The following is a 23,205-nucleotide window of genomic DNA, read 5'->3' on the forward strand; positions in this document are numbered from 1 at the left end:
AAATTCACTATTTAGGGTAAAGGGGCATTTCTTTTACCACTGGCAATCCTGCTTCCTGTTTCCCCAAGTTATTTCACTACAGTCACATTCCCATTTTTCTTGGTGATCATTTTTATTTCCTTTTATCTACCAATGCAAAACCAAAGATAACCCATTTTTACAGCTGCTGAGGGAAATTATTTATTGCTCTATATGCTGCCTACACGCTGTCAGAAAATAAACACACCTACCCAACCCTGAAATTCTGTTCCCACAAACATAAATACACACCACTCCATGATAGACCGTGAGGTCTGTACTCAGAGTTTCAGTGCAAAAGTTGGTATGTACAAAAGAAGGAATAAACAAGTTAATATATTAGAGACTGGGAATCGTGATTTTAGAGTAACTCCAATTTTGAGTGGAATGAGTTCTCTGTCTCAGGAAAAAATGATTTTTTGAAAAATCAAAAATGGAAACAGAAGCACACTTTCCTAAAAATAAAGAAAAATCAGTGCTCTCACTTCATTCTGATGCATTTAAAGTATTAAAATCTATAATGTTGATCTCAACATGAATGCTGGAGTCCTGACCACAAACTTCCTAATGTGCCAATTATGTGCAAGGTATGATGCTAGCACCAAGAAACCCACCTCAACCTCCCAACTTCTATTTATTAAATCTCAACTTCCTCAAAATATTTGGCATAGTTGTCCAAACAGTTATTCATAAATACATTCATTTAACATGTTTTTAAACAACAGCTGATATGTGCCAGGGACTGTACTGGTCTTCAGGAATTCAGCATAAACAAGATAGGCAGGTTCCTGTCTGTATTGGAATCATAGCCCAGACCCAAGGCAAGCAAGTCTGTTCCTCCCCATCTCAACCTAGCCTGCGCTCAGCTCTCCCCACTCACCCACCCACCACAATCACCCCTGCCTTGTCATTTGCCTTCCACACTCCCCCTGCCATAGCAGACAAGGGAAAGGGCTGTTGCTGACACCAAAAATGACTCAGATATCCCTTTCCTTCAACTCCCCAGTCCCAGTAAGCATCTGGCAAAAAGAATATCCACTTATCCACTGTCCAGTAGTTGAATCCTTGCCCTACTTGCTATGAAACATTCCTGGTAGATCATTAAAAAACAAACATAAAAACAAATATGGCACCCCAGTGTACATTGAATTTCCTAGTGTTTCTTTGAGTCTCATGACTGATTGTCTTTAGAATCTTTCTTTCCTTTCTCCTTTCCATAAATATGAGAAATGAATTTCTATATCTCCTGACATAAAATATGTCAGGCCCAACATTCTTTACAGATACTTTAGGATAAAATATAAAGCATAGAAAGTGAAAATGGTTTAGGAGAAGCAGTGTTTGCTATGGATATTTTACTTCCATAAAAAAATTGTACCTGTTATATAATTATTACACCTATGATATAATTAAATCTATTATATTACTGCTCAATCTGAAAATATGGGATGGATAAAATATGGTGTTTCCTTCTCATTTCTTCCTCTAATCACCCATAGAATATAAATAATGAAAGAGTACTTTGGGTACTTATAATCTGGTAGATAATTCCACAATGATAAAGTGAAAAGCTTGAGTAAATAAAAAGCTGCTTTCATTTAACAATAAATCGAAACAAATTAAGCATCCCTATGTACCTTATAAGGTACAAGACATTTTGCCAGCAGCCAGACAAATCATGATGATTTAAAATTCAAGGGAATACCAGGATTCTTTGACTTATTTCCTCCTATTTAAGCGGATTTAAAGAGTCTATATTAAGAAGCATGTCTTACTCATTTTTATATCCCTCACACTCAATAACTGTTGCATTTAATCAAATGTCAGAAGCAAGTCTTTAGTTTATTGAGATTTAACTCAAAGACTGATACTGTGCAGCTAAGCAAAAATCAGAAGAGTTTTTTTGAAAGTCCTACAAATGGTACTCTCCATACATTATGTGGAGCCTCCCCATCTCTGCAGTTATGGGTGAGGCAAATTCATGTGTTAAAAATATGGTGTACACAGTGGTCCCCAAACCTGGCTGTGCAACAGAATTACCTGGGGGAGAGAAATGGTAAAAATACAAGTCGCCAACACCATCCCCCGACAGGTAGCAATATCCCCAGATGGTTCTAATCACATATATTTCAGGATCACTGGTGGAGACAAAAGAGCCCCAGACTGAGAACATGGTTCTGGTGTCTGTTGTGCCACAAAGTAATCACTTGACCTTGAGCACCAGGAATCTGTCAGTTCTTTATTCATCCTACAAGCATCCATGGAAAGCAATCTCTGGATTTCAACTCCTTCATCTGTGAAATTAGGCCATTGGAATAGATGATCCGAAATCCCTTCTACTAAAAGGTAATTCTAATTCTACCCTATAGTCTACATTATAATCATTCCACCGGCACCTGTCTTATATAGCCTTATATAAAGTACTTGTGTATCTGTTTTAAAGCCCCTGTTGAATTAAATTCAGAAAATCATATTGAAAAACATTTTGACCAAGCATAGCACAAGATCCAAGTTCTGGACACATGCTTGGAAAAACCTGAATCGTGCTTCTTATATTCTAGATTCTCAATAAATATTTTTTAGTGAATGAATGAAAGACCGAAAGTACAAACAGAAATTGCTTAAGTTTTTGAGCCTCATTTCCTCAACTGCTATACACCAAAAATCACTTTTTAAATCAGGAATATAAAAAAAATTATCTTGAGGCCAACTATGAATGACTGAGAATTGTATGGAGTTGAAACTTAACTAAATCCAGGAGAAGAGATACCAGAGTGAGTTAGCAATGTCTATACATAGGGTTGTTATTCTTGCTACAAACCGATATTCAAAAATATCTATTGCAAGCCTTTTGGGTACCAGGCACTGTTCTAGGCTCTGGAAATATAGCTGTGTCCTGTTAGTAGGTGAGACTAACAATAAATATGTAAACAATTGCAGAAATGAGATAATTACTGATACTCATAAGTGGCATAAAGTAAATAAAACAGCAATGGGATAGAAAGTGAGAGGAGAAGAGTGGTAAGTTAGATTGAGACGGCCTTCCTGAGGAAATGACATTTGAACTACGTAAGTCCTGGATGAAAAGAAGTGGCCAGCCACTAAAAGATCTGAGGGAAATGGATCCTCGCCAGAGGAGAGCCTTAACACCAAGGCCTCAAAGAAGGGCATCCTTTTTTGTGTGTGCTCAAGGATGGCAAGCTGGCCCAGGGCTACAGCGTGAGGAAGGATAGAATGGGTGAAACTGGATGATACCCAAACAGGCTCACCCTTTTTATTTCCAGGGCCAGACCCACTCTCTGCCACCTTCTCTTTCTGCCTCCAGGCCCTTTGTCCCTTGGGAAGGGCTTGCACACATGAGTGTGGACACCAATGTCTGTTTTCCAGACTTCAGCAGAATCTCTTCAGGTGAGATCAGGCATCTATAGGTTTTTAAAGCTGCCCCAGTGAGACCAATGTGCAGCCAGAAAGGAGAACCACTGCCCTAGGTAAAAAGTAAAGTCTTGAGATACAAACAGAAGAGGGACTGAATTTATGGCCCAGAAAAAAATACAGAAGGGTAATGTGATTAAGTAAATATAATGTTTTAGAACATTTGGTACAGAAAATGCCCCCAAATTTCTAACTCCTTCCCTAAGACAAATTAAGAATATCTTTTCCTCACAGCCTCACTAGTCTGAGAAACAATTCTTACTTTACAAGGTCAATTTATTTCAACTAACATTCACAATCTATGTGCAAGGAGTTGAGATAGATGCTACCTGGATATCACACAAACACACACCCACCAAAAAAAGGATCCTACCCCCAAGAAAGTTATAACCAGCACAAATATTTACTTTCAGATGATCTTACTGATGTGACTTAAAGCCTTGTATAGTCCCGTTTCCTTTCCGGTGCCACCCATTTCAGAGTTCAAACTTGTAGAGAGTAGAAGCAATTACTATATATAAACCAAGATTATATAAGTTTCCTCAGGAAATGATAGTGATAATGATTAAAGATGATCATCAGAGACTTTCAGGAAACAAAGCTATATATATGTTTATAGCTAGAACCAAATAAAAAATGATGAAATCAGAATAACCTTTGATGTCCTCCAACTGGCCTGTGCAGGATCAGCTCTCCCCTCTTGGCCACTCTGCCATGCCTACCCTAGGCTGATCTGATAACTCTGAGGTAATAACTGAAAAACAGCGTTAAGTGCTATTCTTTCCAAAGGTACTGCCTTTTAACGGGAGCTTATTAAGCACGCAAAATTCCCCAGATGAAAAGTAGTATATAGGGCTTCCTTTTTTTCCCCCTCTACCAATAAATTCTATGCCAACTCTGGAAGGTATTATATTTACAAAGGTAGGAGAAGTCTTTCTCAAGAGAAACTAACCAAAGTAGAATATGCCATATCACAGTCCTTTATTAGCTTTTATGTATGTATGTGTATATATATGTGTATGTGTGTGTATGTGTGTGTATGTTTTACTGAGTTCTTATGATATGCCAACCATTATCTTGTTTAATCCATGAGAAGTTAGTATAATTACAATCTCTGGTTTACATAGTTGAGAAGTGAGACTGAGAGGTTAAGAGTCTTGCCTAAAGTCACATAGCTCAAATGTGACAGACAGGATAAGAAACCAGGTCTCTCTGAGTCCAGAAGCCTCCCTCTTAACCACTAATCTTCCCCCTTTATACCCACACTTCTTATTGTGCATCTGCCTGAACAACAACAAATGCAGGAGCCAAAATTTAAAAGGCTGATGGCTCCCTTGGTGAGCCAAAGGCATTGGTAACGCCTCTCCCAGGAGGGGATGGTCAGACTGCCGTTACAAAGCCATAAACTCTATGATCCCCTTCTCAAAGAATCACAGCTCATTCAGTCTGACCCCACCTAACATCTGCATTCTTCCTACAACAAACCAAGAGTCTCATAACACACTGCTATGTACCCATAACAATAGGGGCCAAACAGGAGAGGATGGCTTCCATATGAACTAACACTCCACTAGAAATCAACTGGCAGTGTTTGTAAATTGTGCTTTTGAGAATGAGTTAGTTTAGACCACTGTTAAATTAGAAAATATAATAAACTCCCCAAGTACTAAAGCCCTAGAAATTTCTAGAGAGAAGCCTTTCTTCCCCTTTGTCCACTGGAAAAAAAATCCTTCATTTCTGATAGGACTTTTCTGGACACAGAAAAAAGAGGCATGGTTTATGGTTTTTTATCATCATTTCCAGGAATATCAAACTTGAAGTTTGAAGAAATGTCAAGTATGCTTTACAACAAATCAATATGTAGCCATCTTATGTGATAAAATGCTAACACTGGTTATTTCCTGGAGTTAGAATTATGGGTAATTGTCATTTTCTTGATAATACTGTTCTGTATTTCTCAGTTTTCACAGAAAGCATATACCATATTTAGTTTAAAACACACACACACACACACACACACACACACACACACACAGGAGCGCCTGAGTAGCTCAGTCGATTAAGCATCCAACTCTTGATCTCAGCTCAGGTCTCAATCTCAGGGTCAGGAGTTCAAGCCCCGGTTGAAACAAACAAACAAACAAAAACTAATACAGAATAATCTGAAAAGATTCATGTTAAAAGGTTAATAGTGATTCTGATATATATATATATGTGTATATATATATATATCCATCTTCACACTCTGACGTCTCCCTCTGTCTGTCTTTCTACAATCAACAGGAGTGAGCTTTAGAGTGGACACACATTTCTGAACATGAAAAGAACTGAAAAAGAAGACCTAGAATGCATTCATTTTATTCTTTTCTGAAGTAGTGATAGGCTGAACTATGTGGTCCTCCTGATTAACTAGGGCAGGTATGTTGGATACAATCTAGCTTAAGGACCTGATTTTTTTAAGACACTGTCTGACTTATGGTTATATGGTCTCTGCCTTCATTTGCATTTCCCTTACTCATTTAAATAGCCATTCAAATGCTAACAATATCTAGACCCAAAGTCACAAGCCTGTTAAATATTGTAGCACCTCTTTATACAAATGATATAGCAGTCAGACACTTGGGCTTTGGAATGACTGTCCCTGTGTCTGTCATTTTTTACCTGTATGACTTAGAAAAACATTTTTAATCTTTCCAGAGTAATAACAGTACATACTTTTTAGGGTTATTGAGAGGACCAAATGAACTAATGTACACAAAACAGCACAGTGCCTGGCATACCATAAATGCTCAATCAATGGTGCTGGTATCATTACTATTTTTCAATAATAATAACAGACATCTAAGTTATATTACCGTTTATGAGTAGAATGTGGTGGGACAGATTGGGGAGGAGGGGTTAGTTAAAGGCTAAGCAACTAACAGTCCATAAAAAGATGAACATCAGTTGCACCATAAAGACTAGCTTTTTTTCAGCATATTCAGGAAGCACCTGAGCCTAGACCAGGTTCCACAACATAGTAACCCGAGTCCTGTAATTTATTTCCTATGCCTGCTGTAACAAAGTACAAAGCACATGGCATAAACAACAGAAATTTATTGTCTCATAGTTCTGGAGACCAGAAGTCTAAGATCAAATGTCAGCAGGGTTTGGTTCCTTGTGAGGGCTGGGAGGCAACATCTGTTTGAGGCCTCTCTCCCAGCTTCCAGTGATTTGCTGACAATCGGGCATTTCATGGCTTAAAGATGTGCCATTCAATCTCTACCTTCATCTTCATATGGTATTTTTCCTGTTTGCATGTCTCTCTCTATGCCCCAATTTCCCCTTTTTATAAGGACATCAGTCATATTGCATTAGTGCCCACCTAATGATCTCATTTTAACTTCGTTACCTCTATAAAGACCCTATCACCAATTAAGGTCACATCCTGAGGAACTGGGCATTAAGAGTCACACTTTTTTGGGAGGACACAATTCAACCTAGAATAAGAACAGATGGCAAAAATGGGAATTACATTTGAAAAAAATTGGGGAAAGTACATATTTTAATACAGTTTTTTTTTCTTGAACCACTCAAAATGCAAGAGAAAACACATTATAAACTCTAAAGTCCAACACTTGTGCCAAGATGGCATTATTATGGTGGATGGAACTTATATCTCTATAAATGTAGAGTGTTTTTGGTTTTTAAATATTTCCTTCTTAAAAAAAAAATAGGAAGCCAAAGGATTCCAATATCATGGCCAGCACAAATGCCTATTAGATTACCTTTTAACAGAACCGCCACTTGATTATTCATTCAACATGTATTAATCAAGCACTTATTTTGTGCTTAACCCCATGTCAGACCTTACAAAGGGGGAAATCTAAAATAAGGTACATGCAGTAAGAAGTGTTGCACCTGCTTGTGAAGATACAAATTATATGTCTCTTTGTAGTCCTTAAGAGCTGATGGGACATGGTCCTTAACGAATCCAGAATGTGTGCTCTCGAAGGCTGATATCCAGGAATCCCTGCATGTCATTACAGAGTGAAATAAAGTGTGATCTTGCAGATCACCAAGGGTGCCATCACAGCTGGGAGTTGAGTGGAAATATGCCCGTCATATGCCATTCTTCACATGTGAGACAATTCACATTTTCACTCAACTGTTATCCCGAAGGTTGCAACTATTCTTCCAGATTAAGATTTGACCCCCATGAGTATGGGCAATAATCCCCAATTCAAGAATGAACTCACCCCAGATAAATACCACAGAGAAATATGCTGCAAAAGGCAGAGAACACAACCTCCCCATATGCAGAAGCAAATCAAAGTTACCCATGCATGATGCCAGAGGGGATGGCAGCTTTGGGTGACAGGTGGCACGCCTCTCCGCCAAGGAGAAGGCGTTGCTCCTGGCAGTTTTTTTAACTTAGGCATGTGACCTAAGTAGTGGCATTTCACAGCTGAGAAACCAGCTTGTAATATGTCTCTTGCTTCCCTGAGAGGTGGGCCACATGTCCATGTAGACTCCAACTCTAGCTGCAAAACATTGCAATACATTCTCCTGTGTCCTTCTTACGACCAAATATTTATATTGTTATGGAAATGCAAATGGACAGTATGATTAATGACATTTTGCCAGAGGAACAAAGAAGATGGCTTCCCTGCAAAGGTGTCACTTTCTAGAGCAAATGCTACAAGGAAGAAAAAAGGACCAGAAAAATGAGTGGGTGGGAAGAGTTAAAAATAAGTCCCTATTTATCAGTCTTTGGTAGAAATTTGCAAAAGAGGGTCCACTTTATTTTGACTAAATCAGCAAATGGAAGACAAGTTCAAACTTTGACATTGTCAGCACTCTGAGATCTGGGTCTACTTTTCCAATAAATTCTTTCACAACTCCCTTTTAGGTAAGTGCTGCCCCAGACAAATTAACCAGCTCACCATTCCCTGTACATCTGTTAGCAATTTTACTCAGAGCCCTTATTTACATGACTTCCTTCATGAGAAATTCCTTTTCCAGCTAGCTCTTCCTTTGCAAGGCTAGCTAGCATTAAGACCAAGTTCTAATGCTACTTATTCCAAAATGCCTAATGTCCCCACCTAGAAGTAATCTCCTCCTCTCGTGAACCTCCACACTCTCTCCTTATCCACATTCATTCACACAATGAGGTGGCAAAAATTATTTCTTTATCTCTCCTTCTGGTCTATAAGCAATGGTAGGAACTACAGGTTATCCATAAAGTCTGGAAACATAGATAATATTATTTTACTGCATACCATACATATATATATATAGCTATAAATATCAGTATAATTTCTCATGGATATTTACCTAAGTGAGCACCCTTGATGGATATCTGCAGTCTGGATTCATCCTTGATACTGATGCCTAGTACACTGCCAGATGATTAGTGGGATCTGCATTTGTCAAATAAATGAATTCACTGGTTGGCTCACTGGCATGAAGCTAATGCTTGCCCTTCAAGCCCACATAGAAAGACTAAGGGTGGAGGAAAATCAGAGAGTAGAAAGAGACTATGAAGAGATAAAGGCAAATGATCTGGAGATGCTTCAGAGTTTATGGAGAGCAAAAGCTGAGCTACAGTGAAAGTCTTCTTACAGTATTGAGCTGTGTGCAACCTCAGGTAAGTCACCTAAGCTCAAACTTTTTCTTTTCAAATAGGGACTTAGAGAAATGTTTCCTTCAACACAAAATCTATCATTCTAAATAAATGCTAAATAGAAGTGACTGCTTATAATGTTCTGGGAAAACAGAGGTCAGGAAGCAGTTATTAATAATTAAAATGAGAAAATAATAATATAAGTTAGAATATATGGTCAAAGATACTGCAACTAGCTATATTTATATAAAACTTTACGGTTTCAAAAGTACTTCCACCTCAGTTCACATGGTGCTCATAGGAGGCCGGGACGAAAGCATGACAGACCCTTTACAGATGAGAAGACAGGCTTAAAGTGATTTGTTGACTTGTCCAGAGTCACAGGGAGTAGCTGATGGAGAAAATGAGACCAAACTCAGCTCCTCCCACTCAGTAAACTTCCCACTGCATGTTGGGCACTAAAGTCTAAGGAGACTATTGGTATGGGACATCCATTATTCATAAAATGAGGGAGGGCACCTGGGTGGCTTAGTCAGTTAAGCGTCTGACTCTTGGTTTCAGCTCAGGTCATGATCTCAGGGTACCCCCTGAGCAGAGAGTCTGCTACCCCCTCTCCCTCAGCCTCTCCCCATGCTCGTGCACTGTGTCTCTCTCTCTCTCTCAAATAAATAAATCTATTAAAAAGTATTCATAAAAAGGAAGAAAATGAAAAAATATAACTTGTGAGTTCTAATTGACAGTAAATGTAGTAATTTTTCCTCAATTATCAGAAAGGTAAAAGTGAAGAGGAATATTAATTAAGAAGAGTTTACCCATAAAACATGCAATTAATTGGATGTCTTCTTTGCTTTATTCTACTATCATAAGAAAAAAGAAAATAAAAAATTATTTATAAAGAATTTAGCCAAACCAAATACTTCCAAGGTGGTTGGTTTTTGGAAGTTGAATAATTAGTCTACTCTCTTGTTTCATTTACATTTACAGTGCTGGCAATAGGAATTGATGGGAAGCACCTCAAGCTCTTAAATCATCAAACCCTTTTACTAAGGCAGAAAAAGAAATTGGACCAAAATCCCTCCTTACATAATTCAATATTTATTGAATGTCTACTATGTGCAAGGAACTGTTTTAATTGCTGGCGATACATCAGTGAACAAAACAAAACAAAGATTCCCATCATCCAGAAATTTACTTTCCATCAGGGGCGATATGCTATCGGAGCAGAGCATTCTAGTAGCAGAAGGCACACGTGTAACCAAAATTTGATTAACTCCAATGCCACATTCATCAAGTATTCAGGGTAGTTAGTGCATATTTTTAAAAATCATTAAATGTAAAAAATAGATAAATGTCTTTAGTATCATTTTGTAAATCCACACATTTTAAAAACCACTTTTTGCCTCTTTCAGGAGCACAGGACTTTACCTCGAGACATGTATAAATGATTCTGAAGGAAATAGTTCATGAATGTGTGAGAAGGCATACACAGTGCACTAGCATAAGAAAGACGTTATCCGTTCTACCGAAACTGTGGCCCAGGGGCCACGTGAGAGCCCAGTAGAAATGCACACTCTCAGGTCCATGCAGGCCTCCTGAATCAGAATCTGCATTTTACTGAGTTCCCAAGTGATATGTTTGCATAAGGAGGTTTGAGAAGCCCTGCTCTAGTGCATTCCTCTGTACCTAGGAGAGCCTAAAAATAATCTCCTGAAAGGAAGAATATAAGCACTTCAAAAATTAATCACTTGCTCAATATTTTTTCATTTTTAAAAAATTGTTTCAAGTAAAATTTTACTTTTAAAATGACAAATTAAGGAGATTACATACTAGCCTTTCCTTTGGCATGTATCAACATTGAAGAAAAGATGAAATTTGCCTTTTCACTGTTCCAAACTGGCATTTCTAGCCAAAAACAAAGGGTAAACCAGCTTGACAATTTAGTACTAAAAAAAAATAATGATAAAAAATAATAATAGAGGGCGCCTGGGTGGCTCAGTTGGTTAAGCGACTGCCTTTGGCTCAGGTCATGATCCTGGAGTCCCTGGATCGAGTCCCGCATCGGGCTCCCTGCTCAGCAAGGAGCCTGCTTCTCCCTCTGACCCTCCCCCCTCTCATGTGCTCTCTCTCTCTCTCATTCTCTCTGTCTCAAATAAATAAATAAAATCTTAAAAAAATAATAATAATAATAATAGATTAAAATGCACTGAATAAAACAGGAATCCATAAATTCATGCTCACATAAATAAATTAATGAATAAATCAAAAGTTTGATGGTTAACAGGATATTTACAGAGTTTCAAAGCAACTTCCCATAAAATATTCATTAAATACCAAGAAGAGAGGAGTAACTTTACAGCAGAGAAGCCTGAGAGATACACTATTAATCTAGTGATCAAAATTAACATCATCAGTAATGGGACATATTTAAATCATAGACCTTTTAGCAGTGCAGTGACAGGAATGCAGCATGACTTCTGGAATATTCCTAGCAAAGATGTGTAACTTAAACCTAATCATGAGGAAACATCAGTGAACCAAAACTGAGGGGCATTCTACAAAATAATTGGATTTGTTATCTGCAAAACTGTCAAGCTTTTGAAATCAAGGAAAGACTGAGGAACTACTCCAAATTGAAAGAGATTGAGAGACACGACTGATTCTGTACCAGATCCTATTGCTACAAAAGACTTTATTGGGACACTAAGTAAAACTCAAATGGGGTCTGAGAGTTAAATGGTAGTAATGTGTCACTGATAATCTCCTGGTTCTGATGGTTATATTTTGGTTAAGTACAAGAGTATCCTTGTTTGTAGAAAATACACATTAAAGTATTCAGAGTTAAAAGAGAGAGAGAGATTCTTGGGGAGGCAGAAGCTAGGAGGAAGTAGAGGCTACTGGTACAGAGCACTGTTTCTATAACTCTCCTTTCCCTGTCAGCTCTGTGATATTTGTTACTGTTCTCTTCCTGAAAATCTCTCCTCCCTTGGCTGCCATGATGTCTGTTTCTTTCCTGGTTCTTCCTCTTTCTCTTTCTAGTTTTCTCGTTTTCTCCATCCTTTTTCTGGATCCTCTTTCTCATTTTCGCCTTCCTCAAAGTTCTGCCATTAGCATGTTCCTCTTTTCACTCTATATCCTCTCCCTTGTAATCTCATCCACTCTCGTGGTTTTAACCACAGCTATTTGCTGACAAATCACAAATCTACCTCCCTTTCCAGATCTTTGACCTATGGGATCTCTCAACTTCCTGGTCTCATAGATACCTCAAATTCAACTACTGTAAAACTCACATTTTCCCAATCTGTGCTTCCTCTTTTCTCCCTATTTAGTTGTACAAAATGGACACCTAGGAGTTCTTACTGACTTCCCTTTCTCCTTGATACTCATAACCAATCAGTCACCAAATCCGAATCTCTCTACTAAACTGCTGTCAAATCCATTCTCTTTTCCATCCCCATTGACATTTCCTTTAGTAAAGCTCTTATCTCTTGAATAAATTGATTAATTAAATTGGGTTTTTCTCCACCACTTTCCCAACTATCAATGACCTACCAACTTATGTCCCAATTTCCAATCTGACTTTTCTTAATCTGTCCTCCCCAAAATTTTCAGGGTACCCTTTCCAAAATATAAATCTGATTGTGTTTCCTCTCTGTTTAAAATCCTTCACTGGCTCACCATATTTACAAAACAGAATCTAAATTTCTTGGCGTGGCAATCCTGTCCCTTCATGACATAGGCCTTTCCCCCCTTTTCATCTTGATCTTTCCCCAATCCTTTTCCCTGAGCCTACTTTGTTTTCTACATCAATACTTTGATTCATATTCGCTCTTCTGTGTCCTCCTATTCCTCTAATGGGGTGAATCTCAATGTTACCTCCTTTGGGAGGTTTCTATGAGGTTTCCCTCACTTCTTTCCCTGGCCCAGAGAAAGGGAGTGACATTTTTCTCTGTTACCTCTCTATTCACACCTACTCCTTTGGTTGCATTTATCAAACCAAATGGTAATCACCACACAATGAATTTCTTGATAGAGGAATTATAGTTTAGCTCTGGTCATCGATGGCTACAACAGAGAGCCTGACCCAGAGGAAGTGTTCACTAAACATCTGTTTAATTATGACAGACATCTGAACACATCTTCTTCTTTACCAACAGAGTAATATCTGTCAACCAAAAAGTGAAAATAATACAATATATTTATTTATCCAGGAAAAGGGATATTGTTTCCCTATTTCAATATCTTCACACCACCCTTTAAATTCTATTGTAAACAGTTTCTCCTCTTCAACATACTGTCAGCAATTTGTTTATTGATCCTTTTTGTTCAGCCCTTTATAACATACAAATTGTAAAATGTGTCAGAGCATCACAGAGAACAGAGGAAACTGCTTCAGAGGATCCAGCAATAGCTATAGAATAATCTATCCAACTCTAAAGGAAAGCCCTCATCTATGGCCACATGCTATGGATGTAATTGTTATGAAGGAAGAACATGGGAAGCTGAATATGCTGCTCAAAGTTAGCAAATCAGCAAGATATACCTCTACTCAATTTGCACACCTTCACTCTAGAACATTCTTATAATTACTTCACACCGGCTCACTTAAACTAGGACATCTTCTTATTTAAGGTTGGAATAGACTGACAACAACAATAATATCTTACATTTATCTAGCTCTATTTTTTTTAAAGATTTTATTTATTTATTTGAGAGAGAGAGAATGAGAGACAGAGAGCACGAGAGGGAAGAGGGTCAGAGGGAGAAGCAGACCCCCAGCTGAGCAGGGAGCCCAATGTGGGACTTGATCCTGGGACTCCAGGATCATGATCTGAGCCGAAGGCAGTCGCTTAACCAACTGAGCCACCCAGGCGCCCTATCTAGCTCTGTTTCATCTGCACAATAAACTTAAGGGATTGTTTTTGTACATTTTATCCTGATGGCTCTCTAAGCATGGCTAATTCCATGAACCCATTGGGCCCATCCTATCCCTGATCCCTGGAATCCAGCTCTAGGCATCCTTTTCAAATCTTCTCATCCTTATGTACTATACACACCCCTGATCACTTGCTATAGAGATGGTACCATAGAGCCATCTGAGTAAGTGTGATCTCCCACTCTTGACCATAGCCCTCACAGGGATGGAATTCTTTCTTCTTTCATTAAAAAAGGTGCTCCTTTCTGGTCTTTATTTTTCTGGACTGAAGGGGATGGGGAAAAATGACAAGCCTTAACTAGAGTTTCATATGGAATGGACACTTAAAGTTGGAAGTTCATTTTCTCTAAGAAAGTAGTTTTATTACTAGATGGTAACAAGCACAAATATGGAGGTAGAGTTGCATAGATACAGGGAAGAAATCAGATCAAGTAAGAAAATGGCTTTATCCAGGCTTGCCAGAGAAATGTGAAGAGCAGGTGAGGTGGGAGCAAGAGAAGTTGAAAAGAAGAGGCTTCTATTGTTCAGAGGCTTTCTGATGTTTAAGAGTTCAGAGATAGAACAGTTCTTGGTGATGTCAAGGGTAGGTGGGTTGCTGAAGTGAAGGGAAAGGACAGAGTTGATGTTACTGAAGAGGATAGGCATCAATGGGTCACACACATGAATACTGGAATCAATCAATCATAAGTACGGCAAGAGTCAATATTGAAAGGAGGACTATCAGAAGTAAGAATGAGTTTTCGGTGACAGAAGAATCTCCTGGAAGCTGCTAAATGACAGCACCAAAGTTGGGAAGAATGTAGCTTGGCTGAATGATATAAACCTCAAAGGAGAGAGGAATGCATGAAGATGAATCATGTGATTTAAAAACAATCAATCAATCAAATAATCAAGTCTTGTTTTCAAAAGTATCTAACACAAAGTTGAATTAGTTCTGGCTTTGCTACTGACAAATATTATGGTCTTGGGCAAGTCATGTTATTTTCCTGGGCCTTTGTTTTCTCATTTATAACATGAGAAAGATTCTTAAAATCTATAGCACATGCTATACTTTTAACCACGAATTTCATTTTTGTCTTACGTTACCAGGTTTTGGGTCAAAAATATATACCTGATTAACTGATTTCATGTCCTTGCTCAATATTCATCAGCTAAGAAGAGTTAATGTCTTAAGAATCTATTTCTTTCATGGCAGTTTAACAAAAGCAGGTGAAAGTTAGTTATACATACCATCTCCTTCTTCTCTGAAACACTGTTACGAGGTAAATAATATAGCAGTGATTATCATTCCCATTTTACAAATAAAACTGAAATGAACATATGGTATTTCCCATAGTCTTTTGTGAATTTATTTTTTTCAAATGATTAACTTTTGTAACCCATGAGAGTATAACTACCTATACATATATGTCTCTTCTGACAGACTATGGGACCTTTGAGGATAATAATAATAGCAATAGCAATAATAACAGTCATAATTCCTTTAATTTATGTATTCTTAGCACCAACACCAGTGTCTAACACATAATAGACACATGTGTTTACCGATGCATAAATAGTCATGTCTTCATTAGACCACAAAATAAGTTACTTGGTGACCAAAGAATTTCTCCCCAAAATCTTTTGGTACTCCAGTGGCCAATTTAGGCTTTTATCTAAATCATTTAGATAATCACCTTGAATTTTCAATTTTTTAGCCATGAAGTCACCAAAATAGATAATTCTAAAATTGATAAATGATAATTTCTACCTAACCCAATAAATTCCCTTCATAAAAACATTAACGCTGTATTTGGTACCACAATACCACAAGTCTAAGAAAGCAAAACTTCCCATGAGACTGAAGGATATTAAAATTATAATTTTTCCTGTAAATTCAGATCTTAAATGTTATATGGACATTCACAGAGAGCAATTAGGCATGATAAATAAATAAATAAATAAATAAATAAATAAATAAATTTGAGTACATAAATTACATAAATATTTCTACATAAAAACATTAATGATAGCTCTTTGATGGATAAGACAGCCACATCATTTTGGCTTTATGTCTCAGCCTGATTCTGGTTTTCAACCATAGCTTCTCTGAAAATTTTCTTCTACTGAGATGTTGCTTCCAATCAATATCAGAACACATGAACTATGAGTTGTTTATTCAGTGGTTGTAGGTGCTCGCTAAAGTATTCTGCCCTCCACTGTGGTTTCCCAGCCCTCTGTGTTCTTACTATGGGGCATGCTGAAAATATGGCTTCTGACAAATTTCTTCATGATAATACCACTCTAGCCACTGCCTGGAAAGTTATTTAAAAATTCATGAAACAGTCATTGTATATTAGCACTGTAGATCACTAGGAGAAAAATTTTAGTGCCTGAAAAGGAATGGCAACTGCCAAGCCACATGATAGAAACATAAAATAGGAGTTGCCATCACCATCTACCCTATGCAGGCCAGCTACTTGAAAAATTTGTTCCAAAGCTAAGGAGGTCATAGGGTGATTGATGGCATGGCAGAAGAATCAAGAAGAGTTCAATCTTTTTCAAAATAATGAAGACGTCTCTTCTTTTTATCTTTGTATTTCACCTTAATCCTTTGCACATAGTAGCTATTTGCTAAATACTGATTAAATAACTTACAAAATGACTTAATAAGTCCAGCCAATATAGGAGAAAATAACAAATACAGAAACTCAAAAGTATGGCAATCTGGGGCCATTTTTGGTAGGAATAAATGGTTTTATATTTTTCAATAGGCTTCAAGATTACCACTGTATCTCAGTACATGTAAAAATTGATAATCATAAAGATTACTTTGTATATTTAAGAAAAGTGTCTATTTCATATCAGATAAAGGGCTAGTATCCAAAATCTATAAAGAACTCATCAAACTCAACACCAAAAGAACAAAGAATCCAATCAAGAAATGGGCAGAAGACATGAACAGACATTTTTCCAAAGAAGACATCCAAATGGCCAACAGACACATGAAAAAGTGTTCAATATCGCTCGGCATCGGGGAAATCCAAATCAAAACCTCAATGAGATACCACCTCACACCAGTCAGAATGGCTAAAAATTAACAAGTCAGGAAATGACAGATGTTGGCGGGGATGCGGAGAAAGGGGAACCCTCCTACACTGTTGGTGGGAATGCAAGCTGGTGCAGCCACTCTGGAAAACAGTATGGAGGTTCCTCAAAACGTTGAAAATAGAGCTACCATATGATCCAGCAATTGCACTACTGGGTATTTACCCCAAAGATACAAAAGTAGGGACCCGAAAGGCTACGTGCACCCCGATGTTTATAGCAGCAATGTCCACAATAGCCAAACTGTGGAAAGAGCCAAGATGTCCATCGACAGATGAATGGATAAAGAAGATGTGGTATATATATACAATGGAATATTATGCAGCCATCAAAAGGAGTAAGATCTTGCCATTTGCAACGACGTGGATGGAACTGGAGGGTATTATGCTGAGCGAAATAAGTCAAACAGAGAAAGACATGTATCATATGACCTCACTGATATGAGGAATTCTTAATCTCAGGAAACAAACTGAGGGTTGCTGGAGTGGGGGGTGGGGTGGGAGGGATGGGGTGACTGGGTGATGGACACTGGGGAGGGTATGTGTTCTGGTAAGCGCTGTGAATTGTGCAAGACTGTTGAATCTCAGATCTGTACCTCTGAAACAAATAATGCAATATATGTTAAGAAAGAAAAAAAGAAGAAGAAGAATGTAGCAGGAGGGGAAGAATGAAGGGGGCGAAATTGGAGGGGGAGAAGAACCATGAGAGACAATGGACTCTGAAAAACAAACTGAGGGTTCCAGAGGGGAGGGGGTTGGGAGGATGGGTTAGCCTGGTGATGGGTATTGAGGAGGGCACGTTCTGCATGGAGCACTGGGTGTTATGCACAAACAATGAATCATGGAACACTATATCTAAAACTAATGATGTAATGTATGGGGATTAACATAACAATAAAAAATTAAAATAAATAAATAAATAAATAAAATCTTTTTTAAAAAGAAAAAAAAAAAGAAAGAAAAGTGTCTATTAAATCTAGCACTCTTTTTTAAAAAGTCAGAAAACCATATAGTATAGTTTGCAAAGACCACCTTGTAAAATGTTTAAAATGTATAGTATAGGGAATATAACAAATAATATTGTAATAACTTTGTGTAGTGATAGAGGATAACTAGACCTATGGCGATGATCATTTCATAATGTATGAAAACATCAACTAACTATGTTGCACACCTGAAACTAACATAATATTTCATATCAACTCTAACTCAATTTTTAAAATGTAAAAGGTTGGAGGTTAAAGAAGCCAACTCACAAGTACCCAGGTAAGTCAGCTGCAGAATCAAGGTTCTGGATGAACAAGGTTTTATTTGGATGTGAACACTTTTTTAAAATCACAAATGTAATACCTCATAACTATCCCTGGCTTTTCTTTTGTCCACAAACCCATGCTTGCTAGTAATGTATGTGCCCTTAGCCAAAGTACACATTGAATTAAATATATTAAATCTTAGTCCACACTGTTTCAACCTAAAGAATCATGGTTTTGAAAACTACTCATGACATGCCTGTAAATTACACCAAAATTCTCCTGGTCCTCCAAGATTGCAAGACTAAAGATAGTTCAGACTCCTCCTTGTCCCTGACAAAGGAGCACCTTCTATTGTTCCCAACTATTTCAACAGCCAATTCATAGAATTCCACAATAACTAACCTTTTCATAGTTAGTTTTCCCCCTACCCTTTAATAGATCTCCCCTACATATTTCAGTAAAATCACTTTATTATCTTTGAATCACATCAAACTCTACTTAGGCATATCTTTCTTGAAACCAAAACTCTTCGGCACTTGCTTCAAGATTCTCAACTTTTTGTCCTTCATATCAATAAATAGTCACAGAGTCACAGAATATAAGAATCCATATTTGAGTTGCTATCTTCATTCTTAGTTCTTGGACCACACTCTCCACTCCAGTCAAGCTAACCCACTTACTTTATCCCCCATGGGGACATTCTTACTACTGCTTCTAACTTTTACAAATGTCATATTTAAAAAAAAAAAAACAAAGACACTAATCAAAATTCTTTGCTCTGGATTTTTTCTAGCTAATTACACTCACCAATATTTTCTTTCAATGTTCCCGAAACATATATAAATTCATGTTTCTAAATGTCTACACTTATCTTTTTTTTTACATGTGTTCAAACTGTACCACCTTTACAGTGTAAAAGACTTAGTCACTGCAACCAAGTCTTCAAATTTTTTATATATACTTTTTGGTATAGTAAATCTTCAATTAGAGTTGAATATCTGATGGCTTTTCATTTAAATTATTTATATTGATTTATTTATCTATAAAGTGATACAGTATGAAGTGGAAAAGCATACTGTCAAGGAAATTCATAAAGGCTGAGGGACCACCAGAGTTAGCCAGGACATAGTTTGCTGGTGATGGATGATAGGACCCTCTCCTACTTAGTTTCAATATATATAATTAAATCCTGAGGACAAAAACCTGGTCCTAAAGTGATACTAAGATGAATTAAATAATCAAATCCCAGAACTTACTGATAAGGCAGATTTAAGCTAATAATTTTACATTTAAAAAGAAACAAAAAAGTCCTACTCTCAGAAAAAATAACAATAACAATATCAATATCAATAATTGCCCAAGCATAAAAAGAAGGAGATATGGCCCAGCAGCAGTACATATGTTTTAAAAGACTTCTGGATAATAACTTATCTAAGGTCTACTTGAGTTATCTGTGATGATGACAGAATTAAAAACTAGAATAAATGGGTGAGAGAACTGGTGAGGTATAGCATAAACGGGAGAGGATTTATTGATGACAAATATCACATGGAAGAGGAATTTAAATTGTTTTGGATGACTCCCAGTGGTTGATGGAGAATTAGTGGAAATTTCAGGGAGTCAGGTCATTATATAGAAAGCTGACTAATAGGTGAAATTCTGCTTCTGACTTTAAATCCTATATTCTCCCATTCTCATTAGAAATCCTAATCATAGGGGCGCCTGGGTGGCTCAGTCGGTTAAGCGTCTGCCTTCGGCTCAGGTCATGATCCCAGGGTCCTGGGATCGAGCCCAGCATCGGGCTCCCTGCTCCGCGGGAAGCCTGCTTCTCCCTCTCCCACTCCCCCTGCTTGTGTTCCCTCCCTCACTGTCTCTCTCTGTCAAATAAATAAAATCTTTAAAAAAAAAAAAAAAAGAAATCCTAATCATAAATAGGAAACTCAGAGCATATGGGAACTACTTTTTGGCAAATTTAGTGGCGTTTTAAACATCTTTAACTGGTTGACCTAAATACCTGTGAAGACACTCCCATTCCTTATTTTGTGATAAAATAGAGCAATTTATTAAGGTAACTTACTGTGAAATAGGTTGGAATCAAGATAAGAAAGATATAAAGAAAGTTGCTGGTGCATATGTAGAAAATATGATATTTAGTAGAAATAAAATTCTTATTTCTACCTTCATTAGCTAAAGTAATAGTTCACTGACTTTGGAGTATTTTCCTCTGATGCAATTAGACTTTTAAAGTAAGTTTTATATCAAGTAGAAAAAGGCTTCTAAGAAAAAAAAAAGATGATATTTTGAAAAGAATCCCCCCAAAAGGCCAATTTCATGTAAAATGTAAGCAAGCATCAAAAAAAGGTGCACCACAATGAAAACGTAACTGCAAACAAAAAAGCACCGTATACCGAAGGGCACTGTATAGGAGCATAATTAACCCTTTATCGTAACAATACTCATCTGACACTATAAGACAAAATACTGAGAGAGAATGGCTTAAAACAAGTGAAAATGTATCCAATCAAAAAAAAAAAACTTTTTGAAGCTACAAACTCAAGGAATATTCTTTATTGGACTTGTTCAATGCTTTTAATGTAATCAACTACAATTATTTTAAAGTATTGCTTTCTATAACTTTTTGAAATGATAAATTTGATTCTTGATGGAGAATCTGCACTTCATCATGAGGATGAAATACAGTGTCCTTGGCCAAGATATTCTTCACAGAAGTAGGCTATTTTTGTATTTTATGCTTAGCATATTTAAAGACACATACTCCAGGTGAGTAGCTTGCTCCAAAATGCACTCAATTTTTATTTGTGAATAAGGCTCTATTGTTTCAGTGCCCACCCTTCAACAGATCCTACCTCAATATTCTCAAGAACCAATCCTGGAAATTTTCTGGAGAGCCTACTGTAGGTAACTACATGTACACCAATTCTGTTTTATGTCAGGTAAACTGACGTTGTCATGACCCAAAGGATAAGTGTGGCACAGGTGATGTGGTAAAAGATTGAAAAGCATGCAAAAGAATATAACAACTGAATTCTAGCTCGTTTAAATAAACAAACAGAAAATATCTCCAAGCTTAACTTCAATATAAAATAAAATAATAAAGGGATATAAAAACAATTGGGGCATTCAAATAATAGGATGCCCCAACTGTGATTGTAAAGTCCATCAAAATTAACCATGAAAATGAAGACATGCTAGCCTAGTCACTTAGTACTTTTGATGTTAACTGTACTAGCCTAACTTCTAATTTAAAAAAAATATATATATGATGATAAATTGACTAGAGAATGGCTAATTTGGAAAGGAGAGGTGAAGGTCACGGAAGGTCCCAGAATTTCTAAGCTACAAATTGCTAATACCCAAACTGGCCTCCTTCCTGAATAGTGCCCAGATGGCAGAGACAACACTGATATGTGGTCTTAGCAGCTTTTTGACAAGGAACTGTCACCAGTAGGTGACCCCATCAGTCTGAAGCCAGGAAAATTACTAAATGATGCAAGAAAATGCCTGCAGGCCAGTACACCATGGGTCCCTGAGAAGCAGGAGGGCAGAACCTCAGAAAAAATGAATTTTCAGCTGGAGCTTATACAAAAGAGACTGTTATCTTTCTTTGCAGATAGAAGAAAATAAAATCAATTTAGTTTCCACAGATATTATGTCTAATAAGAAAAGAAACAAATTCTCCTTTAGAAGATATAAGATTGTATAAAAAAGGCAAGGTGAATGGCATAAACTCTTGGTAATAGACACCAAAATTAGCTCTGATGCTGTTCTATGAACACGTAGTCTGGAATCAACTACTATAATAGTATGGAGACATTTTCTCTGCCACACATGTCAGTCAGAAGGTAGAAAGGAAACAAAGTAATCCAAACTAATGTAAGGGTGAAATTTTAATATGAGCCCTTCCTGAACAAAATTGGCAAACACAAGTCCAATTAATTTTCCAAAAACATAATTCTACTTGTCAGAAAGCAACCCACTATTAGTAATTATTTTTAGTAAAGTGATGCAACTGGAAAACAAATTGAAAATTGTCTTTTCTCTACTCTTCTCTACCCCAAAATAAAATGGTATTATATTAAAATATGGAAAATAAAACTAGTGTATAAAAGTGATGAAGTATTACTTCTTAAAGGAGGAATTTATACTTCTTATGTCTATAAACAATGACCTAGCTCAATGGAGGGAGAATTATTTAATATTTAAGTAAGTCACATTCTATCTAGATTTTGCCATTCCCTTTTAGAGAGATCTAATGCTGATAACTAACACATCTTTAATTTGTGCTTTCAAGTTGTTCCACCTAAGCACTAGAGGAAACTATGTTAAACACTAAAACACAGGAAATTAACATTAGACATTAATATGTAAGAGATTAACATCTGAACTTAAAATTGTGTCTTAAAAAAGTTATATGAGATTTTGTTGAAAAAGAGGTATGCCATTCACTATTAAAAATGAAGATTCGGAAATTTGAGTCAGTTGTTAGAAGTCACAATATTGCAGCAGGAAGTTGTTTTTTCCCCAAAAGCAAACCCTGAAATTATAATGTATAATTCTACATTATTTTTGTTTGTCCTGAAAACTGCTCCCTTTATAAATTAAAGCACTGGCTTTCATTAACAATCACCATATAACCACTTCAGTGACAATGCTTCTTAATTTCTAAAATCAGACTTCACACCAGTAACTGAATATTGTGTAACTGTTAAAAGAATATGAAATCATGCCTTTCTTTCCTGGCTTTTCTTTTAATAATTTGATATTAAGAAATATGAATGCAGCAATATCCTCAAGATTCTCTTCCATATGCCAGCATATATATATATATATATATATATATATATATATATATATATA

At 36.9% G+C, this 23,205-nt stretch overlaps 1 protein-coding gene across 5 annotated transcripts in view; it reads right to left on the reverse strand.

The window, feature by feature from the left end:
• The window catches only part of GRM1 (glutamate metabotropic receptor 1), a 395,415-nt gene that overhangs the window by 368,548 nt on the left and 3,662 nt on the right, over window positions 1–23,205 (reverse strand). The gene's annotated exons all lie outside the window — the stretch shown is intronic.

The sequence above is a fragment of the Phoca vitulina genome, unplaced genomic scaffold (assembly GCF_004348235.1).
Source record: "Phoca vitulina isolate PV1807 unplaced genomic scaffold, GSC_HSeal_1.0 scaffold9, whole genome shotgun sequence".
Taxonomy (NCBI): domain Eukaryota; kingdom Metazoa; phylum Chordata; class Mammalia; order Carnivora; family Phocidae; genus Phoca; species Phoca vitulina.